The sequence below is a fragment of the Chrysochloris asiatica genome, unplaced genomic scaffold, assembly GCF_000296735.1.
Source record: "Chrysochloris asiatica unplaced genomic scaffold, ChrAsi1.0 scaffold00042, whole genome shotgun sequence".
NCBI classification, from domain to species: domain Eukaryota; kingdom Metazoa; phylum Chordata; class Mammalia; order Afrosoricida; family Chrysochloridae; genus Chrysochloris; species Chrysochloris asiatica.
In genome coordinates, this window is record NW_006408560.1 from 15,227,820 (window position 1) to 15,234,046 (window position 6,227).

At 47.3% G+C, this 6,227-nt stretch overlaps 1 pseudogene; it reads right to left on the reverse strand.

Annotated features, from left to right (window-relative positions):
* The window catches only part of LOC102817488, an 8,295-nt pseudogene extending 3,128 nt beyond the window's left edge, over window positions 1-5,167 (reverse strand).
* Window positions 5,168-6,227: the final 1,060 nt, after the last annotated feature.

Genomic DNA, 6,227 nt, shown 5'->3' on the forward strand with positions numbered 1-6,227 from the left:
GCACTGTATCTGACAGTGTTTCTCTGCTATTCATAAGGTTTTCAATGACTAAATATTTGGAAGTAGTTCGTCACTCCTTCTTCCTAGTCTGTCTTCATCTGGAAGCTCATCTGAAACCTGTCCACATGGGTGATCCAGCTGGTATTTAAAACACCAGTGGCATAGCTTCCAGAATCACAGCAACTCACAAGCCACCATAGTATGACAAACTGACAGACGAGTGGTGGAGGACTTATTAGTATAGCCTTTTTTTCTTTTTTCATACCAGAGTGTTCAGACAAAAAGGAATCTTCCTCCCACAGCCAGTTGTGAAGTTTGTCCTGGTCTCAATTTAAGCATCACTTCTTCTGGGAAGTTTCCTTGACCACCCTTCCATAGGTTAAGAACTGCTCCAAATGCTCCCACAGAACCTATGTGTCTCCCACGATGGCTCTCTGCAGTATGATTGTTTACACCTCTCCCAAATGAAGCCTTTGCCCAAGCAGGGACTTTGTCTAGTTCCACTGAATCTCCAGCACCTAGCATAGTGCCTGGCACACATGTTTGTTGACTGTGCTGCTCAAGGGTTGCAATGTCATGGCGAGTGCTGGTCTGACAGCCCTCCTTGAATGTGCCCTGTGCCTACCCCAACAGGAAACACATTGAAACCATGCCTGCCCCCTCTATCTGTTCCTATCCTCCCCCCACACACACACACACTAGAATACCAGCTCTCTGAGGGCATGGATACTGTCTGTTTGCTGCTGTATCCTCAGTATTTAGAGCAGTGCCTGCTTGATCTTGCATGTGTGGCTCAATAAATAGCTATTAAATGAATGATGGAACTGTTAAGACTTCTGCTTAACAGCATTAAGAGCCACACTCCTCTGTGTCTCAGAACTGCAGAAGGGAAATCCAAAACAGGCTGTCATGTCCTTAAATATGCATTGCAGGGTGAGAGGCTATGTTCTCTTATGTTCATAGCCCAGGCCAGTACCTCTTCTGCAACCACAAGTGGTTTAGACCCAGAAGCTCTCACTAGACTGCCAGACCTTAGGACCCATCTTATCACCTTTTTCCTGGTTCCTCCTACTCTGCTGTGCTGGGACCTCCATAGGGCCTTTGACAGAGAAGATGCTCTTCCAAACTCCATAATTTTCCTGTCCCTGGCATTTCTACTCAACTGCTCCTTTTCCTGAAAAGAAGATTAGAAGGATAATCACTGGACTGGTAAGGCAAGGTTGGCAGTTCAAATCCACCATTTGCTCCTTGGAAACCCTATACAGGGTTGCTATGAGTAGGAACCAACTCCATGGCACTTAACAACAACAACAGTATTTTGTATGGTGCTGTAAACCAATGACTGTGGTTTACAGGAGAAACTGAGGTTGGATTTGTCCACCCCTGGAAAGTGGGAATGAGGCACTTTCTAAAAAACCAATAAAACAAACTCACTGCTATTGAGTCGATACTGCTGACCTTGAGGTTAGCACCTCACCGTCTTAACCCACTCTGCTACCAGGGCTTGTTGCTATTGTTAGGTGCCATCAAGTACTCATAGCAACCTCATGCACAACAGAATGAAACACTGCCAACCTGGGTCAGCCTCACAATCGTTGCCACACTTGGGCCCATTGATGCTGACACTTTGCCAATCCATCTCACTGGGGGTCTTCCTCTTCTTCTCTGACCCTCCCCACCTTACCAAACATGATAACTTTCACTAGCGACTGGTCCCTCTTGACAATATGTCAGCTCACTAATGCCTAAGATATTGATGTTGATGCATTCCATTTCATTTTTGACAATTTCTAATTTTCCTAGATTCATACTTCGTACATTCCATATTCCAATTACTAATGGATGTTTACAGCTGTTTCTCTTCATTTTGAGTTGTGCCCCATCAGCAAATGAAGGTCCCACAGGCTTTACTCCCATGGGCTTTACTCCATTCGTGTCATCATGGTCAACTCTACTTTGAGGAGGCAGCTCTTCCCTAGTCACATTGTGTGTGCCTTCCAATCTGAGGGGCTCATTTTCCAGCACTGTATCTGACAGTGTTTCTCTGCTATTCATAAGGTTTTCAATGACTAAATATTTGGAAGTAGTTCGTCACTCCTTCTTCCTAGTCTGTCTTCATCTGGAAGCTCATCTGAAACCTGTCCACATGGGTGATCCAGCTGGTATTTAAAACACCAGTGGCATAGCTTCCAGAATCACAGCAACTCACAAGCCACCATAGTATGACAAACTGACAGACGAGTGGTGGAGGACTTATTAGTATAGCCTTTTTTTCTTTTTTCATACCAGAGTGTTCAGACAAAAAGGAATCTTCCTCCCACAGCCAGTTGTGAAGTTTGTCCTGGTCTCAATTTAAGCATCACTTCTTCTGGGAAGTTTCCTTGACCACCCTTCCATAGGTTAAGAACTGCTCCAAATGCTCCCACAGAACCTATGTGTCTCCCACGATGGCTCTCTGCAGTATGATTGTTTACACCTCTCCCAAATGAAGCCTTTGCCCAAGCAGGGACTTTGTCTAGTTCCACTGAATCTCCAGCACCTAGCATAGTGCCTGGCACACATGTTTGTTGACTGTGCTGCTCAAGGGTTGCAATGTCATGGCGAGTGCTGGTCTGACAGCCCTCCTTGAATGTGCCCTGTGCCTACCCCAACAGGAAACACATTGAAACCATGCCTGCCCCCTCTATCTGTTCCTATCCTCAGAGATGCCATGTACCCTGTAGTGTGTTAGAGCTGGTGACGGTGACTCCAGTGCACCCTGGTGGTGGTGCACTGGTTAAGCACTTGACTGCTAACTGAAAAGGTCAGTGATTTGAACCTACCAGCTGTTACATCGAATCTTTGCTTTTGTAAAGATTAGTCTTGGAAACTTTGTGGAGCAGTTCCACTCTGTCTTCTTGAGTCATTGTGAGTTGGAATTGTCTTGTTGATAACAAGGGTTTGGGTTTTTTTGTTTTGGCTCAGGCATCAGAACAATAATGATCACCGTATTTGTTGAATGCTTTTGAAAATGCTAGCAACCTGTATCCATTATTTGGAATCCTCATGACAATTCCACAAAAGAAATACTATTGCTCTTATAGATAGGAAAGGAGCCCTGGTGAAGCAGTTGGTTAATCTCTGGGCTTCTAACCACAAGATTGACAGTTTAAACCCACCAGCTGCTGCCAAGATTTATAGTCTTAGAAACCCTAAGGGGCAAGTCCACTGTCTCTCACATGGTCACTATGAGTCAGAATCAACTCAATGACAGTAGCTTTGGCGGTTGGTATAGATAAGGAAATTGAGACACAAAGAGAGTTCAATAACATGGACTTTAAAATAGCTCAAAAAGTCCAAGGTCACAAATAAAGATGTTGAACAAATGAATGAATACCTTAATGTCTCTAGTGCTTTACCACTTTTCTCTTTCGTCTCCCAGAAACACTGGAGATGGCTCAGTTAACTAGTAGGAGCTAAGTGGCTTTGGGGATTCCTGGATCAGGAGAGCAGGGTATGGGACGAGGTAACCCCAGTAGAGAGCCGCTCCGAGCAGCCCTGAGTTACTCAGTAACCTCAGACACTTGGTCCCCAGGATCAGCCTGGTCAGGTTGGGCCAGGGCAACAGCAGACACTGTTCTCCTTGGCTGCCCTTCAGTCACCGAGCTGGTCACGGATGGAAATTAGAGATGGAAGGTCAAAGATTGGGCAGGCCTCAAGCAAGGCAGAATGGGAGTCGGTGATAGAATCAAGGGCCTCTCAGAGAAGGCCTGTGGTGAGTTGGAGAAGAGACCATGTCTCCCATTTCATCACAGTCACCTGGGGCAGTGGAAGCAGGAAGGAGAGCTGAAAATTCTGACATCACATGACAATAAAAACACACACACACACACACACACAAATCTTGGACTGAGCCTTTTCAATGTACTAGTGGGTGGTGGAAGAGGGGCTCCCTCACAGGTGGAGACCTCAGATTAGGAGGATTATAAAGGGCTTGCTCTTTGCTGGGTAAGGGCTGATACTGGCTGGTATTCAATAGTTAAAATATGAGATACTTTCACACAGGTGGTAAATAGCTGCCACTCCAAGGTCTCCAAGTATACCCGCCCCCCCAAGGCTGGGTAAGCCTATCCTAGACTTCCAAAAGAACTTCCTAGGCCTCCCCACAATCCAGTGACTAAACAATTACCACCTGCCAGGGCAAGAGACCTCTAGGACCTCACTCCAACATGATAACCTATTTTGGTTAGAAACTCAGGTTGCATCCCATGGTTAGCACTAGATGAAAAGATGTTAAATGAAAAAATAAATGAGTGAGTAACAGAAAAGAGGGAAAACCAGAGACCCAGAGCAATTCAGAAAGAAGAGACAACAGGTGAGATTGAGATGGAGGAAGCTGGAATCAGGGAGGAGGGCTCCTAGAAGATGTTGGGAAGGCTCAACCCACTCCTCCTTGCTCTCTGTGCGCTTCTGCAGCTTGAGAAGTCTCTTCCCTGCCAGGACCTATCCAATCTCTGCTTGGGAAGCCCAGAGCTAAGCCCCACTCCCAAACAGGGCTCAGGAAGCTGGTTGAATCTCAGCAGAAGGCTGGACCAGGGAGGAAGCCCCAGATGCTGAATAATCCAAGAATTATTACCCAAAGGCTGCTGATCAGTCATTTTCCCCTTCCCTCCACCACAGAGGGAGGGGCTAGCAAACAACCTTCCTGCTGACCAAGTAGTGGCAGGGAGTCTACGGGACAAGGGCCACTGAGGCCAGAGAGCCTGCTCAGCCAGCCATGAGCAGTGCTACCCAAAGGCTGTCCCCTGCCTCCTAGTCCTGTGCCCACTTGGCTGGGCACTTAGGTCAGGAAAGCTGGACACCTAGAATCCAACTGTCTCCATGAGCTCATGCTGGGCCGGAGGCTAGGGTCCATGAGGGAAGTTAGGAAGGAGCAGGAATGGAAGAGAAGAGGGTCAGGGACTTTACCTCTGTCACTGCTCATTCCTGAGAAGGGGCTAGCCTGGTTCTTAGGAGAAACATCCACTTTAGGGAGTGACTTCTTGGAATAAGCCTTGGCCACATCCCCTGAGGGTAGCAGCTCCTCCTTCAGGCCAGGGTCTGGGGCATCTTTCCAAACACCCACCAGTCTGTCCCATACAACAGCCTCCTCAGATAGGTCATGTTGGGTGGACAGCAGTACAGACATAAGACCTGCCTTCCCACCAACCCCACTGAGACTGGCTGTCAGCTTTTCTTCTCTGAAGTTCCCTGTAAACTATAGGTGGAGATCCTGGGATTAGAACTGTCAGAGTCAACACTGCCAGGTTCCACTCACTTAGTGGATTCCAGTGGTCTAGCACCCACTTCAGCCTCAGTTCCTGAATACACTGGAAGCTCACAGTGCCAAGCTTCTGCCTCTAAGGTCCTTGGGTGGTGCAAATGGTTTGTGCTTATCGGCCAGTTGAAAAGTTGGTGGTTTGAACTCACCCAGCAGTACTGCAGAAGAAAAGGTTTGGCAAGTTACTTCCACAAAGATTACAGCCAAGACCCTATAGAGCAGCAGTTCTACTCTATATGTAACACATGAGGTCCGAATTGTCCTGACAGCACAGTTTTCCCTTCACCACTTGCCCAGTTCCTAAGTTGTCCTTCCAGACTTCCCTCAGGCATTGCCTCCTTAGGGAGCAGTTCTTCATTGCTTTCCCCTCTCTGTGGGCTCAGTGACCCCTCCTTTTGGGCTTCTACAACCTCATCACAGCATTTACCCTAATGGTAATTAAATTAATCTCCTGTCTGGACAGTGGGTTCTGGAAGGAGGGGCCACCTAGTTCATGGCCACAGCCTAGCTCTCACAATAAGCACTCAGTATACGTCTATCTCCCCACTGTCTGTCTGTGGGCTCCAGTGGATGAGAATCTTGCTTGTGCAATAAGGGGACTCCCAACCCATAACTGGGAAGGCCTTCCTTTGATCAAGCTTTCCTCTCTCCACTTGTAGAGGTGGCCCAGGCTCTCTGATATCCACTCTGGGCTGTGCAGAGAACTCAAGTTTTAGTGTGTTCCCTGGCCCAGTATGTTCAATTGTGGTGGTTGTGTGCCATGGGTTCTGACTCATAGTGATCCTCCATAGAGTTTCCGAAGCTCCCATAGAACTTACTGGTAGATTTCAACTGCTGACCTTTCCGTTAACAGCCCAACTCATAATCCAAATATGGTGGGGAATGCAAATTGAGGGTAGGGAGGTAAAAGAAAGAGGCTTGGGGTGGG